Source organism: Camarhynchus parvulus, chromosome 9 (genome assembly GCF_901933205.1).
Source record: "Camarhynchus parvulus chromosome 9, STF_HiC, whole genome shotgun sequence".
Lineage (NCBI taxonomy): Eukaryota > Metazoa > Chordata > Aves > Passeriformes > Thraupidae > Camarhynchus > Camarhynchus parvulus.
The window spans coordinates 9,985,080-10,002,065 of NC_044579.1; the positions used below are offsets into that span (position 1 = coordinate 9,985,080).

At 47.7% G+C, this 16,986-nt stretch overlaps 1 protein-coding gene across 9 annotated transcripts in view; it reads left to right on the forward strand.

The window, feature by feature from the left end:
• Positions 1 to 16,986, forward strand: part of LPP (LIM domain containing preferred translocation partner in lipoma) — a 318,899-nt gene that overhangs the window by 11,566 nt on the left and 290,347 nt on the right. For 6 of the 9 annotated variants that reach the window (XM_030954778.1, XM_030954777.1, XM_030954781.1 and 3 more), the window contains exon 2: positions 10,609 to 10,714. The gene's annotated coding sequence lies outside the window, so the exon portion shown is untranslated. Of the gene's footprint in view, positions 1 to 10,608; positions 10,715 to 14,386; positions 14,513 to 16,986 lie in introns of those variants that run through there. The other 3 variants (XM_030954779.1, XM_030954782.1, XM_030954785.1) reach the window with 2 other exon arrangements.

Below are 16,986 nucleotides of genomic sequence, written 5' to 3' on the forward strand. Positions count from 1 at the left end.
AGGGCTGCCTGGGCTTCCATTGACATCAGAGACACAGCTTCCTTTAGTTGGTGAGGGAGAATGGGATTTAGCAATATGTTTATACACTCCCACTTTTATTACAGTCTAGTTGAAAGGAGAGAGCTGTGGGTTTTGTTTGCTGCCTGCCTTTGTCCATGTGCTGACGTGTCCACCTCCATAGGGGTTGTGTGTGAAGTCCCAGTTGGACTGTATCCTTTACTTGAGTTCCTCTCTTTCCCCAACTGTCAACATTTAGTTGCAAGCTTTAACACCTCTGAGAACAAGAAAGTGGTGATTTATTGTGCAGTTGTCTCTGGACTCTCCAGTTTGTGATTCAAGAAGTCTTCAAGAAGGACTGAGGATTGTATTAATTTCTCCTGGCCTCTATTTCTGCTCTGGCTGGGTGGCTGTCCTGTTTTTTTAGGCAATATTGTAATTATAAGGCTGCTAAGTGAAGTGCTTGGGACAGCAGTAGGATGGTTCGGGATTACTCATAAATCAAGCACTTTCCTTAGGTATTTCCCCACTCAGTTCTTCATCAGTCTCCATGAAATATAAATGATGGCTCTGAATACCTGCATGTAGTAAAAACTTCCTGGAGTCTCCTCAGGGTGCAGACCCCACCAGATTTTGCTATTCAGCACCTCAAGGACAAGTCTTGGGTGTCTTCTGTGATGACAGGGGCTGTGGGCTGCTTGTCCTGTCCCTCCTTGCTCTGAACCTGCTGCAGTCCCTTCGCTGCACCAAGTGTGTGTGTCTGACTCCAGCCCATGCTGCCAGCAGCTGCTGCCCAGCCTTTCTGTCTGCATTAGTTTAATTGAGTGAGGAGCTTGCAGGAGAAGCTATTCATTCCCCTGGTAACTGTGTTTGACAATCTGAAGTTATTCTGGGGGTGAAGGACTGGTACAGATTTGTTTACCTTGGTTGAGGATCCATAGCCCCTAATAGTTTCTTGCTCATAGGAGCTGAGTGGACTTGGTTTGCTGCTAATTAAAAGCCAAAAGGGTATGTAGTCTTTTCCAAAATAATGACCATCTTTGGTGAACAGAGCAAAACTATGCTGACTTCCTATTTGTTTCCAAACCCCTTGCTTGTGTGCGTGTTAGTTTGCACTGGCCCTCATGCATGGGAGGGCCCCATCAGGGCCAGCAGCTCCGTCCTGGTGCACAGGGAATTTGTGCTTGAATCCTTTGTCTGCTGTTGGACCAAAGGATAAATATAGAAGAAGCACAGAGTTGTTAAAAATGCTGTGAAGTTAATAATTGCATTTGGGATCGAGGATGTGTTTTCTTGGTCAGAAGCCATTAAAGGCGGTAGAAGTGAGTGTGTGTACCCTGTGTGCCAGAGCATGTTTTTATCTTGACTTTTTATGGGCTAAAAACCAGCAAGAAGGAAAAAAAAGGTTTTGAATGTGTGTGTGTGCTCACTACCAGGAACCTCAGTTCTTAAATAGTTTAGTTTCTATCAGTAATTGGTTTCAGATATACATTAACTTTGATTCATGTGTCAAGTTGGGCCTACTGTTACAGTGGAAAATGCCTCCTTTCCTTTCTGTTAGCCCAGCCTCTGATCCTGTCAAGTTTTTGACAGGACTGTACCTGTAGGAGGAGGGGGTCAGAGGGTATTCTGCTTTTTCAGCTGGTTCTGAGTGTCCATGCAAGTGTTTGTGCTATTTCTTGGCAAATTGGAGGGGTTGGCTGATGGCACTGCTCGGTTGAGGGCTGAGAGATGTCCAGTCCAAAGTGGCTGGGCTCCCTGGAAGCAGGGCCTTGAGCTCTGCAGCTGCTCTTTGCTCTGTGTGTGAAAAGCAGAAGCATGTCTCCAGCACTCTGTTTGTCCTCACCATTACCTCATGGTGGGGTTTGGGCCTCTGAGCTCCAGCTGGAGTAGGAGGAATGGCTGTCTGGGCAGCAGTCAGTGGCTGAACATCCATCCTCTCAAAGGAATGATGCCAGGGTGGGCAGGAATGTCTCAGGACCAGGTTCAGAGGCTGGGACAGGATCAGCTCCATTCATAATGCTCTGGAAATGGATATGCTTGACTGCTGTAGAGGCTGGTGATGGCAGCTGTGCCTGCTCGTCTGCAATGCCCCCGTTTGCTTTCGCACCCTCGGTACAAAAGTGAGTTGTGTTCACTTTGCACAGGGAGCATTCCCAAAATTGCTGGGCTCTGCTGTGGCATGTGCAGGGAGCAGCAAAGGGGCTGTTATTTTCTTAATCTGCCTGTTTGATGAGGCAGTATCTGGCTGTGCCCTTAGCAACGGGTTTTTTGATGCAGATCAAGTCTCCTGTTTTAATTGACTAAGAAAAAAGAACTTGAAGAGGGTATGAACCCTGACCTTGAGATAAATAGTTTCTTATTGAGTTCCTGAGCCCCTAAGCCACCCCCTCTTGTGAGAGTAGCGTGGTTTAATCAAAGGTCAAAGGCTTTGTTGCCTCTGAACGCCTCAGAAAAAGAGGGTGACATGAGAGAGTTCTCCCTGGTCCTCTGTGACTGCAGTAATTTTTGGCCTGTCAAGTTCCCTTTGAGCTCGCTCTACTTGTCCTCTGTTCCTGGGTGATGGCTCTCTTGACCTTCTGTGGTCTCTGTGAATGCTGATAAAGATCTGGTGATCAGGTCAGCTGTGTTTCTGGGGGTTGGAACTATATATATGGTGGCTATGGGCAAATGGCTTTTACAAGGCTGCTGTGAGCCCCTGTGTGCAACATGCAGATTCACAGCCCTGATAGGACATAGCCTTTGCTTGCCAGCTCTTCCCACACTGCTCCCACGCGTGTCTCCTGTTTCTAGGCTGAAGGCCAAGTGTGGTATCTCACACCACTGCTGTGTGGTCAGTCTTGGCATGTGCTGACTTGTGCTTGGCCACTGATGCCTAAGATGTGGCAGTTGATCACGAAGGTCCCCCCTCATTTTATTCTGTGTTTCCTTCTTGGGTGGTGACCGTATGTCTGTACCTCTTGTGAGAGGAGCAGTATTAGTCTGTCTTTCTGTCTCCTCCTCTGCCTTCTGTTTTCCCGACTGCAGTCACTAATGCTCCTTGAGTCTGGCTGATGGCTGTCATGGAGCTGGTCTTGCTTGCACATTGGATGCCGACTTCCTTTATTCTGTGCCAATTCTGTCTTTGAAAGTACAGTCTGGCAAGTCCTGGAGAGATCTTTGCCTCCAAAAGCTTCTGTGGTTCCCTTCTGTTTTTCCCCATCACCGAGTAAAAAATAAAAACACTTGGCTCGGTAACAAATGCTGGCTTCAAATGCTGGTGACAAAATTCCTGCTGATAAGCTTAGTATGGTGGGGTAGGAGTAGGTGAGGACAGGTGTGATGGTTGTGTTATGCTGTTAGGTGCTCCTGTGAATCGCACAGCGAGGCAGAAGAAGGTTGAAGAGCCCTTTTGTGGTCTCGAGAGGTTTGTACCTTCAGTGTGATGCTGCGATCGCATGCTGTAGCGAATGTCTCGAGTGAGTAGATCTGAACTCTTCTGGAATACAGCACCCAGGTGTAGCAGGTTGGAGGATATCACGTGGCAAACTCTTGGAAGAACACAGAAAATTAGTAGCCAAGAAAACTTTGTGCTGAGGAGCCATCAGGTGCATGGGAAGAAGTGTGATCTCTCCCTGTGAGCACTGGTGAGTTCCAGTAAGGCTGCTGGGAGATGTACAATTGCTAACTTTGCCACTTTGCAAACCATAAACTTCTTTCTTTTCACTGAGAAACAGGAATGCAGACAAAGGGAACTGAATCATAGAGGTTCAGGAATGCAATTTTGTAGTAATTGTTGGTGCTCTAGGCAAATAATAAAGGAAATGCAGTGAAAGTCCAGTGTGTTTACTTCTCCAGGTCAAGGCACAATGCCATGGAAGGTCTAAATCCTTTTTATCATCTATTTTTAAAGACAGTAAAGAAGTGACAATACTTCCCCTTACTGTGATGAAAAGTTTTGTGATAAACCACAGTCTCCTTTTAAAGACAATTAATTAAGCCCCTTTGGTGGGAGAATATTCCACAGAATTCTCGTGGAAGTCTGTGAGTGCTGGTTCTCTTGCCCAAGGTGGTGAAGGGGTATCCAAGCTCTGCCACCTTCCCTTTTCTTGTGCCCAAGTCCCATCTGGTAGGGTGGGAGCATGTATAGGGCTGGGTGCTGGACAGCCGTGTGCTGTCCCACCTCTGTCACCTTTTGGGGAAGGAAGTCCTTCCCTGGCAGGCAGGGGAGGTGCAGGGAGCTGTGTGTCATCCTGCAGGCAGATCACCAGGTTGCTGTGCTGGGTAGATGGGTGTTTGGCAGCTGTGCTGTGGGACAGCTGAGCTGGGGGATTGGGATTGCCTTTCCTTCCCCTTGCTGTGCCGCTGTGAGTGCAGGAGACCCTCTCATGGTCCTTCTTTCTAGTTATTAATGTCAGGCTGGGGTTTGCACACCCCAGGGCTGCTGGTGGTGATGTTCAGATGTCCTCTGGGGAAGGAGAGGGGCAGCAGTTTTGTCTGCAGTGAAGGTCCAGGGCTCTGTGTGATGGTCACAGCAGATTGTCACCCACAGCAAAGTGAAGGGCAGCACCTTTGCCATTGTCCCTCCCCATCCCTACTCTGGAGAGGGACTCTGGGAGCAGCCCAGTTTCTCTATCACATGGAGGAAAAGCAGAGCCTCAAGTGCTGCCCCTACTATTTGTTTCTTTTTTTATTCCTTTGGCTTAAGGGCCAAATTCTGTCAGGAGTCTGGCTTTCAGCAATTGTCGGGGTAATTTAGGAACTAAACCAGCCTTTTAATGTATCTTCTGCATGTCTCAGTCCCCATCTATGATGGAGATAATGGTACTCTTGTTCAGAGGCAGATGCATACACAGGCATCTCTGGCCCTCGTACTTTTCAGATGCAGTAAGAGCAGGTATTACAGCTTCTCAGAATTTCTCCAGAAATTTTTATCTATATTTGGAATAAATGGATCCTTTCTCAAAATTGAGCTTTCTGAGGTAAACGTCAGCTTGCAACTCGTTTCTTGTAAGGAAAAAAAAAACTTGGGTTTTTTCCTATTATTCTATTTGTGATGGTAAAAATATTTGTTGAAAACAGAAATGTTTTTATGAGGTGCAGTCGGTGGTGAGGCTGCTCCACATGCTGCTGGGTGATTGCCACATGACCACGTTTACCTGGGCCTCTCTGCCCCATCCAAGCTTTTTCCTTTTTTTTCTTGAAGGAATAAGCTTCTTTGGCCTCTCCCAGCAGCTGTTTGGAAAGGGGAGCAGCAACACTGAGAAAGTTTTGGTTTTTTGTTGTTTATTTTTAATACAGGCTCATCCTACCTGGAGGTATTTGTTTTAAATCTGAGATGGGGGCAGGCCAGTCCTGGACTTAAATACTTTTGATATTAAGCTAAGAGGGTGAAAAAAGATGGTAATGCTTGGAGGGGCAAACATTTCTAAACCAGAGAGATTTACTGATCCTGGTTGATTCTGCTTTTTTAAGCATCTCTATGGATTATAATGTTTTCAAAAATACTGAGTCTGACCACGTGGGCACAGGAGTGTGGAATCCAGTTGTCTGCCAGCTATTTGTTGCTATTTTCAAATGATTTGGGCAAAAATGTAAGCCTTGAACAGGAAGACTGTCTGGTCATAAAGGCTCCAAGTTTTAAAAGTTTCTTTTACAAATGGCTTGAAGGATAAGAGGGCCTGCTGTGCTGCTAGGGGTTTCATTGTGGTGGCACCTGAGCAAACCTGGGAGGAGGTGTTCTCTGCATCCAAATTTTGGCCATTTAAAACCAAAATAGTTAAGGGAACATTATGCTTTACTATAAAATGTTACAATAAACCCCTTAGACTGGGCACAGCAAACATGTGCCACCTCTGCCCTAGGAGATGTCAGCTTAAAAGCAGGCTGCAGGAGGCCCTGGGCTGGGCTCCTGCCGTGGGGCACAGCACTGCTCTGCTCCCTGTGCTCCTGGGCGCTGCAAGGGTGTTTTTCTTGACTGAGCACCTTAAACACAAGAGGTGTATTAGGGCACTGTTGTGCTGGTGCTGCCTGGGGAGGATGGCCATTCTTTGGGGAGTGAGGGAATGGCATCTTTTATGTTTTGGGTTGAAAAATGTTATCAATTGTTTGAAACCCAGGATCTGTGGTACTCTGATACTGCATGATCTATTGTCCTTCTTTGATCAAGAACCCGAGGTGCATTCCAGTGAGAAAGTGGAAGTGCCCTCCTCTTGCTCAGGGTGTTTCTGACCAGGCTTAGTGAAATGCAGACAGCAAATAGTGGGGAAAAAAGAAAAATGAAAATAAAACTCACTGAGGCTGTTTTGAAAATCTGCCAGTAAGCTGAGGGAGTGTGAGCAGCGTGAGGTCAGTAGTCTGTGCTTGAAAATACAGGATCCAATCCTGGTGTCAGTTACGGACATGTAAATCACAGGCAGTGCTGCTGGCAGTGACAGGAGCTGCTGAAAGGCTGCTCCAGCATGGGACCTGCAGGCTTTCTGGCACAGACATGCTGATTCCTCTCGTTCCTTAACCACCCTTTTTTTCTTGCTGTCCTTGGGCATTTAAAATAACAGCAGTGCAGCATGGCTGGTCCTGCTTTTGGGTTCGTTCCTGATCATTGTGGCCCACTGGTTCCAGCTCAGGGTGGCTCCTGGGATGCTGTAGGGAGGACTGTCTCACAGCTTCCTTAGCTGCTGTTTAGATCTGTTCTGCTCCAAATGATCTTTTCATTTCCTATAATACAGCAATCTCTGGGGCAGCTGGATGCCATCCCTTCAGTGGAAGTTGGATCCCATCCCTTCTGTGCTGAAGTGTTCTCTTTTCCCCCTGTTCTCCTAACTCATTTTTGCCCTCTTGTTTTAGTCACGTTTAATGAATACCAGGACAAACCTGAAAATCAAGTGGGACTGCAAAGACAAAAATACATATCCTGGTCCCAAAGCCTGCTGTGCGCTGCTGGAGGACCTTGGGGCTCCCTTGGGGCAGTGCTTTTAGTACCAGGCTCTGCACCCTGCAGCACATAGGGCTTCCAGGGAGTTTGCTCTCTTATAGGAACTCATTGTCCCCACCCAAGCTGTGTGCTGTGGTCAGGATCAGCTTTCCTCCAGGACGAGAGCTGGACCTGGAGCTCGGAAGTGATAAGCCCCATTACAGCTAATTTTGACACATGGGGTTGTGGTGGGATTGTAAGCAGCTCTGTCCCAAGTGCTATCTAGGAGGGGTGTGTGCTTCCTTGCAGACTGAAACCATTCACGGAGTCACTGCTTTTTACCAGCACAGGATCTGACACCCCAAAAGGCAGCAGCTGGGCTGTTTGTGTTGGTGACTCCCTGAGCAGGTGCTGTGCTGGCAGCAGAGCAGGGGAAAACACTTCCCCAGCTTTTGTTGTCTCGTGTGATCCTTTTATTAGATAACTTCAGCATTGTGCTGTTGAATCGAGCAGTTTAATTTTAATCCATGAAATCTGAGAAGCACAGATGCTAACACAGAAAACTGTTAGGGCCAGATCCTGCACATGTCACTGTCCCAGTGTAGAAAGATGAGTACCTGTCTGTGTATGGCTGTGTTCAGGTGTAAAGCTACCAATGCATATAAGCTGAATTTTAAGTCAGAGTTGGACTCCAAATTGAGGTTTGCATGAAAGGGGTCTGATTTTTCCAATGTGTGAGAATGTGGAGATCTCAGACAGCTCCCTCAGTGCTTGTAGTGGCCAGAGTACCTGAGGTCAGAGCTCTGGCAGTGGAGGAGATAACGTGAGAATTCTGAGTTTGGGAACTTTGGCCAGCAAATAACACATATATTGGCACAGAGTGGGAAAGACATAAAAAGACATATGTCAGAACAGGGCAGGCTTTTAAGTGGTTTTCATTTAAAGTGAAAAGGTCAGATTGAATGAAGTTGGCATCTGGGGAACTGTTCATGCACCTGCCAGTCAAAGTGGGGGGACCCATGTCAGTTCGTGCTGATGGGTGACTGGCTGAGAGCTTGTCTGTGTTTAAAAATTGGTGACTGGAACAGTTAAAATGACAATTTTCCTTGTGGCTGTCGGGTTGAGCCATCTGCTTCATGAAGGAATGGAACAAAGGATCCCAGCACGAGGCCGCTTTATCCCACTTCAACTGGTGTTTGCACTTGGGCTTCAACAAGTACAACCATGCTGATATAAATACAATAATAGTAATAAATAGACTCTAAATATTGGTAACACTTTCAAGTGTAAAGGAGATTAAAAGTGAGTGCAGCTTTTGAGTAGTCAGAAAAACAGATGGCATTCAAACCAGGCTGTTCTGGGAGAAGTGTAATTAGCTGAAGTCGTTTTCACAGGTCAATTTTCATTTATAGGGACTGTGGTGTCTGGTTACTTCCATTTCTACGTGGCCACTGTGGAGTTATGTTAGGGATGCCTGTTTTTCTGAAAGTGCTGACTTCTGCTCTTTAAAACTTGGAATTATTGCAGAGGTTTTTCCACTGTCCATTCCTGAAAAATCTGAAAAATCTAAGAAAACTTAAGCAATAACACAGGACTGATTCTTAAATTCAGGCCTTGTAAACTACTGGTTTTAGATTTAAATCTGTAGACAGAAAACGTTACTTTCTGTACTTGTGTGTTAAGTTCATATTTATTTTTTTCTTGAGAAACGTTGATTCTTACTGTCAGTAATACAGCATCACTATTGTCAGCCAGTGAGTGAATGAACTGCTTCTGATCATTTTGTCTTTAATGGAGTAGTCTGATAGACTGGCTCGGGTGGGTATTGCTGTGACCAGGCAGGCTGTCCCTGTCCTGCTCACCTGTGGATGTGCTGCCAGGATGGAGTGCCTGATTTGCTGCTGAGAGGGTGGTTTCACAGCAGGTTTTTAGCTGGGTGCCTCAAGGAGGGTATGTGGTGTCCTGCTCACCTTGCTACAGGAACCCAGTCACAGGTGACAGGGACAGCTGATGTGGGAAGCAAAGCCAGGAGGATGCAGTTCAACTGGCCAGATCCTATCACTGATCTTCTAAACATTTTGTGAGTTAAACCTGGTGAGAGACAATCCTGAACCAAGATTTTTTTAAACAAAGGTTGGGTTCCAAGAAGTATTGTCTTACCTGGAGCTCCTGGAGGGGTTGTTGTGAGTTGAACTGAAATAGTGTTGGAATCAGAGGGGTGTGTTGCTGTCTCCTGCCTTTGCAGATAAGACTGAAGGGCATCTTGCCAGGAGCCTGTGGGAAGGACCTAAATTGTATGTAACTCTACATCATTTTAAAATGAAAAGTAAACACGCAGAACCATAATATTTGCTTGTTCTTGTCTCCTCGTTGATGGATGGAGAGAAATTACTCTTTGGCTGAGTTCATCAGCAGTAAACCTCTGCAGTTACTCATCTTCATCCCTGCAGTGAGAGGGAGAGGCCATTGGAATTTCCAGTTGGTTTTCTCCTTGTAACACCTTAGGGGAACTCTGATGCCCCTATGGACTTTCAGACCTGCCTATCCCTGTGGTGAATCAGGGCTGGGTGTCAGCACAGGGACCATAGGACTGAGCTGTGTAAGAATGAAGCTCAGTGTGCTCTTGTGGTGTTGGCACGATGGACATGTGCCTCTGCTTGGGAGAGGTAAAAGCCCTGCCACTCTCCTGAATGTTGTAGCCTCAGGCATTGCATGGGGGACAAGGGGTCTTGGAAGGGCAGGAAACCATCTCACTGTGGGACAGGGAAGAGGGGCTTGGACCATGAGCCACCAACACATTTTGCTCCTTGTTGTAGATTTGTGGGCTCGCATGCACCATCATGAACAGCACAGGTACAACAAACAAGTCTGAACTGAGTTTTTCCATAGTGACAGCAGCAAATAGCAGAAGCTTTCTCTGCTGAGCTGCAATGGGCAGAGATAGGGCATTAGAGTGACCAGGATGTGGCTGGGACAGGATGCTGGCCAGAGGCTGATGGGGACAGGAAGGAGTGTGTGCTTCAGATGCTGCTGGTCTCTGTAGGATGCACCCTGACATGTGTCCTGGCATGTCCTGTGCCACGTGGCCTGGTTGTCCCCTCTGCTCTAACTTCATCATCTGCAGAAGCAGAAAGCACAACACTGAGCAGGTCACATCAAGAGACGGTGGTGTCTGCCTCTCAGCTTCAGGAAAGGGTGAGATAGTCCCCACTGGGAATTGTACAGAGCTCCAGAGAGGAAAGGCTGTGCTGAGGGGGAGGGCTGCTGGTGTAGCTCTGCTCACAGTAATGGTAACCCCATGAGCTTCAAAATGCCTTAAATGGTGCCTTCTAGCTCCCTCACTCTGCCCAAGGCCAGAGAAGAATGATGGTCACCCTGTACTCTTATTTTATGCCTCATTTGGCATCTCTTTATCCCTTTCCCTTCTCAATGGCATTAAGAGCAGTAAAGGAGCAGTGACTTGAGGAGGTGTGAGTTGTTGGCCAGACTCTGGCAGCTGACATTTCTGGTCATTGCTGGTCACTGGCCCAGTTCAGGGTAGTGGTTCTTGCTTTTGGAGGTGCTGAAAGGAGTCCAGGAGTATGGACGCTTCTGCTTGAGAAAGCTGGGAAGGAAAATGCTGCATTCCCCAGAAATTGTGTGGGTTAAACTGCTGGCTTTGGAGACAAGCTGTTGGGAAGCCCATCCAGTGTGCATTACTCAAGTCTCTCTCTTTTCAGGGCTGGGAAAGAAACCCAAAGTCGTGAGTCTGGTGGAGCCCTGCGTGTTTCCAAACGCCCTGCTCTGAGTTCATCCCACCAGTAAGGCTGTGCAGCGTGAGAACTGGTATGTAAACACAATTCACAGGCACAAGGGACAAGAAGGCTTTTCTGACAGTGGCGCCTTGTTCATGGCTCTCAAAGTTTGGAGGGAGAGTGGGATCACAGGAAAATACAAGACAAGCTGATGGTTCCCTGGTGGTGCTTACACCCAGAGGCTTTGGTGGGGAAGGGCTCAGCAGTGAGAGGCTGTGAGTGTCCAGAAGTCATCCCAGGCTGTGGTGCTGAGGCTTTAGACATGCTCTGTGGAGAGATGTGTGGTGTCATAGCACGCACAGAGAGGCAACGTGGGGGTAATGACAAATGCACACAGCAGAGATGCATACACACACAGACACAGGCTGTGCAAGTGTAGGCACATGGAAACAAAGATGGCAATGCTATATAGTATATACTATACAGTGGCATATGAGAGCTCGGGGGTGTATATACCAAATGTCTGTATATACTATATATGGCGATTAAAGAATGCATATGCATTCATGTTCTCTTTTTTTCTTTCTGTCTCTTCTGTCTTTCTGTGGAGCTGTTGCAAAACTACCAGATTCAACCTCCTGGGGAGCCTTTCTGGCCAAGGTTTTACAAGCCAGCACCTGCTTTGCCTGCCTGACTTCTTTCTATATTTATTCCTCTGCACCCGGTTTTTGCCTTTGCCTGTGGAACTGTCACAAACATTTGTGCTGGCTTTTGACTGCACAGGACTTCAGCTTGCAAGTCCTAAATCCGCCTTTGTGCATGGTAGAGGAGCAAGCATTTGTGTGCATGGTTGTGCATCTGTATGTCTGAGCATCCCTGGTCCTTGCTGTCTGCATTACATGGCCTGTGTCCCTGTGATTCTGCAGCAGTCCCTCTGTTCTGTGCCCCTTCAAGATGTTTTTATGAATCAAATATTCTCAGTCATCCTTCTTATGTAATTTGTAATTTTTCATTTAAATTAGCCACCTGTGACCCAGTGGCTGCTTTATAATGATCTGTACTGCTGTGCAGGAGGCTTAAGTCAGATTTTATTCCCAGACCCCCAAGGTTTCACTTCCCAAGCTTACTCCTGTGGCAAGGAGGAGGATTTGTGTTGCCATGTAGCAGGGAACTCCTGGTTAGGCTGTGGTTGGACATGGATGTGTCTATCCCTCTGGTTTCCCTCCTCTGTGTTGTTTGGGGTGGGAGGTGTTCTGAAGCAGAACACAGGTGCTTAGGTGCCTCTGTTTAAAGTGAGCACAGTAGCAAGAGAGAAGGTGTAAAGCCATTTCAGCTGGGAAAAGGAGGGGAGATCCTAGTGCTGTCCTGGGGAAAGTCAAGCTGGGGGAGTAGCTGTATGATGGGTCTCCCATCAGCAAGTACAGCCCGAGGAGCCATGTGCTCGTTCCTAGTTTGATGGGTATAACTTGCACACATTGGAAAGCAGTGCTGGGCTGCCTGCCAGGAGCTGGGGAATGGCTTGTCCTCATCTGCTCAGGCCCCTGCGCTCCCACCCGTTCTTAACAGCTCTCCTCACTGCTGAAATGGGAGTCCCTCTAAGGTCACAAAAGTGTTAGTCCCAGGTTTGACCCCCAGGAGCCATAAAACGTACCCTGCCTGACCCCTCCTCAAAGGCAGAGGCAGTGTGAGCAGCCCTCACTCCCCTGAGTTTGGTGTCCCTGTCCCCACCACGTGTGCCACTGCAGCCTGCATTCCTCTCCCATTCCATAAGCCCTCTGCCTCTCATGCTGACACAGCTCATGTTTCTCTGCTGGCAGGCCAGGCAAGGTGGTGGCATTTAACTCTTAGGGAGAACTTTGATCTGTTCAACTCTGGTGGGACACCAGAGCTGTAAGGGCTGGTGTTTGCCTGTGATGGGGTTTTTGCTCTTCCAGGTGTTCCCCATCCCTTTTCTGCTGCAAAACTTGAATCAGAGTTGGTAAAACCTGCACAAACCTGACACTTTTTACATTGGTTTTGTGAGTATCCTCCTGTTTCTGACCATGGAGAAATCTCCAGGTGACCCTGCTGCTGACTGGGGCACACAACTCATGTGGGAGGTTTTAGTGGGCTTTTGGAAAAATAGTTAATCAGCTACCCATGGAGAGCTAGTCCCAGCCTGCAATGCACCAGGTTGTCCTGGTGTACCACTTAGTGCCACTTGGACTGTTGACTCTTTAGAGCTGCCTTTATGACCACCAGTGTAATGAACATGTGCTGGTGCTGCCGGGCAAGGTTGATTTTTTTGCAGTGGTAGCGATGGATCACTGAGTTAAATGTGGGTGTATTCTAAAAGGCAGAGAACTTTGTTACCTTTTAAAGCAATGGTTTAAATGTTTTCTGTCACCTGTGGGTGCTAAACTCTTGTTGCCACGGGCCCAGACCACTGCTCAGTTCCTGGAGGTAATTGCAGAGCCTCTGTCACTGCAGGATTGCAGCTTCTCCCAAAGCCTGTGCCTCAGTCCCAGTGAAAGCCAGATGTACTGTAATGTTGCTTTTTTACAGTTTGTTTTGGCCATACATGGGCAGAGTCAGCTCTGGAATTCCTTCCCTATAAATTCAATAGCATCTTGTGGGTGGTGCTGGGGAATCACTCTGGTCTGGTTGGATCGCCTGGCCTCAGCAGCCGGTTTTCCTTGAAAATGTCCTGCTGTGCACATTCCTGAGAGGCTGCCTGCCCCAGGAGCCATGGCTGCAGCTACCAGGAGGCTGCTGGCCCATGCTGGCAGGCACAGTCAGCTTCTGCTGCCTGCAGGTCAGCCTTTGCTGCTGAGGACTGATGCTTGAGGCAGTGCTGGCACAGGGATGTTGCTCTGGTGTGCATGCAGGCTCTGCAGGGATAGTTATGCCCTCTAAGAAAAATGCCTCTTAAACTTGGTTTGTGTGTTTGAGCATTGACACTCAAGTTCCTTTACCAGGGGTAGGAAGGCTGGGTGCTCCCCAGTTCCCACCTGACATGGGGTACAGTGCTGAGTGTCCCAGCAGGTATTGATGTGTGCTGCCATTCTGGGCCTCCTTGTACCTGCAGGGATCTTGTCTTGTCCTTCAGTTTGTGCCTTTCTGCAGTGCTGTCTTTTGTTTTTATGTTTATTTTCCATAATGCAAGTTCAAATATATGCTCTTTAAAAAGCACTATCTTAATGAGCCAGGTCAGGGGAGATTTCCCTGTGCCAGGTGAGCAGCCACTGTGGGATGTGGTGTGACTGATGGCTGAGCCTGCCTTTTCTGGGCCAAGCTGATGTTGCTATAATCACAGCCTGAATCTGCCTATTTGCCTTCAGAGAACAATCTAAAAAGTAGTTCTAGGAGGTTTTCTGCTGGTGAGTTGAGGTACGAAAGAGAAGTTTGTTGCAGGGGTTGAGTAGCAACAACTCCTGGAGTTGCTCCCATTCCTGTGCATCCCTGGGAGGGGACAGAGATGCAGTGTCACCCATTACGCCAGGAGCCTCTGAAGCACAGTTGAAGGTGATTATGTGTGGCCCCATGTCCAGGCTCTGTGTAGGTCAGCAAAGGCAATGTGCTCAGCTCATGCTTCAGAGGGGCAAGTCATCCCTGTGCCAAAGCCAGGGAGAGAAGGGTGTTTTTTTTTTACATCCTTTGGAGTTTTGATCTCCATATTTGGAAATGTTTACCCATTGCTCTGATCTATTGCAAGGGAGGGGAGGTGACTCAGGGTCTGGTGGAAGCAGGATTTGAATTCCTGTAGTAAGGTTTTTTTTTTATCCCCCCCTTTCTTGTTTTGGAAGCTTGTTGTGGTCAGTTTTCAGTTCTCTCTTGCTCCTGGACCTTGTTCCAAATTTGATGTGCTCGAGAGGGAAGCATGTTAGCAAAGGAACTTGCCTGAATGCTGGTAAGTGCATCATTGCTGTTATAGCAAGCAATTTGGGATTTTTTTTGTTGTTTTGTTTAGTCAGATGTATTGCATCAAAGTGTGTGCATTGCTGGTGGAGGCAGGCATGTGGATCAACAGCAAGAGACCCAATGAAACCTTCTGTAGCAGGGAGAGTTGGCTTAGTGGATTGGTCTCAAAGGCAAAATGTTTCTTCAGGAGCAGGTATAAAGATAATTTAAACCAGGTCCCATTCAGTCACGCTTTTCCTTTTAGTTTCACTTGGTAGTGCAGCAAGGCAGCAGAGCACTGTAAAGGAGGATATATTCATGTGGTCAGCAAGGAAAACACAGCTTGTGTATGATTTCTGTTGCTTAAGCGAGAGTGTGTGATAAAAGGCTGTATAACACATGGATATAGTTCTCTCAATTGTTAATATTTAACTCTGTTCTCTTAGTTGAAGTTTAGCTACTGTAACTGGATAAACTTTGAGGGTCTGTTTTTTTCCTTTTCTGTGTTTTTCCTTGGTGTTAAATTTTTAATCTCTCTGATATTGTAGTATTGTAGCTGGCTGCTTCTTTTTTTTTTCTTTTTTTTCCCCTCCCCCCCTCCTTCTGCTCTTTCCTTTCTATTTCCTGAAAGGAAGCTGCAGTTCATCCACACAGTCAGGGGTGTGGGGGGAACCTGGAAGATGCTCTGCTTCCTGTTTTATTCATGGCAGCTAAAACCATGCTGAGGAATCTGGAGCAGAGATCCACCATCCTGCATTCCTCTTGTCATTTGGAGCATGTAAAATGTACAGAGTGCTTTTAACACTGCTCTGGGGGTCATGGAGCAGCCAGTCCTGCACCTCAAATGGGAGGCACTGCACTTCATCCTTTTACTTTGGAAGGGGCATTGGTGAAAACCCTTTTATAGTTCCCAATGCTGGTTAGTAATCCTTGCATTTTCTTAGTTAACTGGCACTTTTAGGCTTCTTCAGACCTGTTGCTTCATACTCTCCCTCTTAAATTTAAGAGCTTTGTTGGAAAGGTAAACTTCTTGTTGATTTTGATTTGCCCTTTTAAATAGGGCTTAATACTCCTTGGTTTTTCCAGAGCTGTGGATTTGCAGCAGGTCCTTGAGGTACAAAACTGTCTGGATTGTCTTAACAGGGAAAGATAGTTAGCATGAGGATGGATGTGTGATAGAAAATGCTTGGCCACAAAAAGTGATGAAGGATAGCTGGAAGCCTTTTCTGTGGCTGAGACGTGCTGAGGGTTTGTAGAGTTCAGCTGTATTTTAATCTTTGTTGTTTCAAAAGGCTGATTGGATTACTGCAGCTTTTGGGGTCAGGGCCTGGCTGGGCTGATTTGATGCAAAGGGAAGAACTGCTGTCCTAAAGAGTGCCCAGCCTGCACGGGCAGGGAAGGTGATGGCTCAGGAAACAGGGCCCTGGGGACATGTATGGAGCTGTCACAGCACCTGAAGCCTTGGCCCAAGGACTGCCCCAGCAGACACTCATCCTCTGTCATGCATGGTGGTGCCAAGCTGTGGAATTGTGGCAGTGGGACCATGGTCTGTGTTGCTCCTTGCGTGCTGTGCTTTGCTTTGCTGTGTCCACGTGCCCCTGTGCGATGGCCGTGCTTCTGGTGGCACATCCAGGCTTCACCAGCTGCCTGTGGCTGAGCTTGGAGTTTTGGGAACAGCACGGTGGGACTGGAAATGATGATGTTCTGTTCCCCTCGCAGTTTCTTCCCTTTCCTGCTCACCAGGACGTGCTGTTTGTTGGAAGACAAGGATGAGCAGTGCCTGGGTGCCAGGGCTAGTCTGGCACGTCTGGGAAATGTTCACGTGCTGATCCTTCTCTGTGCAACACCTCACCCCTGCGAGGACGTGACTTGAGAGCTGGACAGACTGTGCAGCATGAGCTCCCCATGTGCTGCCTGTGCCCCCTTTCCTGGTGGGTGCTGGCAGAGCTGGGGGAGCTCTGGAGGACGAGGTGATGCCCACAGCTGGGACTGCAGCCTGCCAGGGCTCTCCATCTGGTGTTTCTCCAGGACCTGAGCACATTCAGTGACCACTGACGCTATCCAGGATCCACAAAGGATTTTCTCCTGCTCCAGGAACAGAGCCATTAAGGGCTGAGCTGTAAATTAATACAGCTGTCTAAAGATTTTTTTTCCCCCTCCTCTAGCCTGGCACCTAGTAAACACTCCAGCCTGAGAAGCCTTCCATGGCTCTGGCCCTCAAGAGCGTTCAGAGAGCTCCATGCCTGCCTTTCTTAAGCTTCTCTCAATCTCTTTTAATGATGGGTTAAGCACAAAGAACTTGCTTTAGCTCCCATGTAGGGGGGTTTGGGTTCACAGCCCATCCTCCATCCTGGCTATTGCCCTGATCAATCCAGAGCTGGCACTGCATAGCTGGCAAAGGGGTTACACCAGCACTGTGATTTGAGTGTTCTGAGGGAGCTCAGTATGCACTGAGGGCTGGGTGTGTGTGCCCCATGGCGGGTA